Below are 2586 nucleotides of genomic sequence, written 5' to 3'. Positions count from 1 at the left end.
TTGAGATTGTGACCTGAGCTGAAGTCCGACGCTTGACCAACTGAGCCACCCAGGTGCCCGAAATCTTTGTTTTTTTTTTTAAAAAAGAAAAGAAAAATCACCTTCATCATAAAATGGAATACCATACAACAGATAAAATGAGTGCACTAACTCTCATGTATCAACAGGGATCAGTGTCAAAACATGATGTTGAATAAGATAAAGCCAAGTGGAAAAATGTTATGAGCCAAATTATATAATTTATGTAAAAATTTTATTTTATTTTAAATGTTTATGTATTTTGAGAGAGAAAAATAGAGCAGGGGAGGGGGCAGAGAGAGAGGGACACACACACACAATCCCAAGCAGGCTCCACGATGTCAGTGCGGAACCTGATGTGGGGCTCAATCCCATGAACCGTGAGATCATCACCTGAGCCAAGATAAACTGAGCCACCCAGGTGCCCCTATGTAAAAATTTTAAATATATGAGCATTAGTATATACTTTTGTAGATACATACCTATGTAAAAACATAGGAGCAGGGGCGCCTGGGTGGCTCAGTCGGTTAAGCGTCCGACTTCGGCTCAGGTCATGATCTCACAGTTCGTGAGTTCGAGCCCCGCGTCGGGCTCTGAGCTGACAGCTCAGAGCCTGGAGCCTGCTTCACATTCTGTGTCTCCCTCTCTCTCTGCCCCTTCCCTGCTCATGCTGTGTCTCTCTCTGTCTCAAAAATAAATAAACATTAAAAAAAATTTAAAAATATAGGAGCATCTGGGTGGCTCAGTCGGTTAAGTGTCTGACTTCCGCTCAGGTCATGATCTCACGGCTGGTGAGTTCAAACCCCGCTTTGGGCTCTATGCTGACAGCTCAGAGCCTGGAGCTTGCTTTGGATTCTGTATCTCTCTTTCTCTCTCTCTCTCCTGTCTTGTGGCCTATCTCTCTGTCTCTCAAAAATAAATGTTAAAAAATTAAAAAAAAAAAAGATGTACCACGAGATTAATGTTTCGTGCTTGCTGACAGAACATCCACTCTATAGTAGCTGGATCAAGGAGTCCTTTTACCTTTCAAGTCTTATTATTTAAGAAATACAGATGGGGGCACCTGGGTGACTCAGTCAATTGAGCGTCTGACTTTGGCTCAGGTCATGATCTCAAGGTTTGTGAGTTCGAGCCCACATCAGGCTCACACACTCACAGGGTGTGGCTTGCTTGGGATTCTCTCTTTCTATCATAATAAAGAAATAAACTTAAAAAAAAAGAGAGAAATACAGGTATGCCTGGGTGGTTCCGTCAGTTGAGCGTCCGACTCTTGATGTTGGCTCGGGTCATGATCTCATGGATCATGAGATCAAGCCCCAAGCCAGGCTCTGTGCTGACAGCATGAAGCCTGCTTGGGATTCTCTTTCTCCCTCTCTCTCTCTGCCCCTCTTCTGTGTGCGTGCTCTCTCTCTCTATTAAAATAAATACGTAAATATTAAAAAAAGGAACATCTGTGATTCATGGGAAGAGGTCAAAATATTAACAGTAATAGGTGCTTGCTTCACAGGCGCATTTACTAAAGTTGGAACAGTACAGAGATTAGCACGGCCCCTGGGAAGGATGATATGTGAAATCTTGAAAAAAAATCAACATTAATAGAAGTTAGGAAGAATTAAAAAATTTTTATTTTATTTTAGAGAGAGAGAGACACACACCACACACACACACACACACACACAGAGTGTGAGCGGGGGAGGGACAGAGGGAGAGGGAGACACAGAATCTGAAGCAAGCTCCAGGCTCTGAGCTGTCCGCACAGAGCTTGACGTGGGGCTCGAACTCATGGACCATGAGATCATGACCTGAGCCAAAGCCACCCGGGCCCCCTCAGCCACCAATTCAGCCACCCGGGCGCCCCTGAAGAAAGTGGCTTCTTGAGACAGAAGCTGCTCCTGGTGGAGAGGCTGTGAAGACTGATGAACTGACAACAGAAGTTTTAGAATTTTATGTAAATATAATTGGTAAAGCCATTGCAGGATGTGAGAGGACCGACTCCAGTTTTGAAAGAAGCTCTACCGCGGGGAAAATGCTATCACACAGCAGCACATGCTGCAATCATTCGTGAAAGGAAGAGTCAATGGATGTGGCAAACTTGACCGTTGTCTTATTTTAAGAAACTGCCACAGCCACCATAACCCTCAAGCCTCCAGCACCCTGATCAGTCAGCAGCCATCAGCAAGGAAGCAGGACCCTCCACCGGCAGAAAGATTGATTTGCTGAAAGCTCAGATGAAGGTTAGCATTTCTTTTTAGCAATAAATTAGTTTTTTTTTAATTTTTTTAAACATTTATTCATTTTTGAGAGACAAAGAGAGACAGAGCATGAGTGGGGAAGGGGCAGAGGGAGGGAGACACAGAATCTGAAGCAGGCTCCGGGCTCCGAGCTGTCAGCACAGAGCCTGACGTGGGGCTTGAACTCACGGACCGCTAGATCGTGACCTGAGCCGAAGTCAGATGCTCAACTGACTGAGCCACCCAGGCGCCCCAGCAATAAATTAGTTTTTAATTAAGATATGCACATTGTAGGGTGCCTGGGTGGCTATGTCGGTTAAGCGTCTGACTCTTGGTT

At 44.9% G+C, this 2586-nt stretch overlaps 1 non-coding gene across 1 annotated transcript; it reads left to right on the top strand.

Annotated features, from left to right (window-relative positions):
- Positions 1-1510: 1510 nt before the first annotated feature.
- Positions 1511-1613, top strand: LOC132668108 (U6 spliceosomal RNA). The gene has a single exon (XR_009605474.1). It is a non-coding gene; the product is annotated as a U6 spliceosomal RNA (small nuclear RNA).
- Positions 1614-2586: the final 973 nt, after the last annotated feature.

Source organism: Panthera onca, chromosome B2 (genome assembly GCF_046562875.1).
Source record: "Panthera onca isolate mPanOnc1 chromosome B2, mPanOnc1 haplotype 2, whole genome shotgun sequence".
NCBI lineage: Eukaryota > Metazoa > Chordata > Mammalia > Carnivora > Felidae > Panthera > Panthera onca.
Note: the sequence above shows the minus strand (reverse complement) of the source record. Positions and strands in the feature narration are given on the sequence as shown.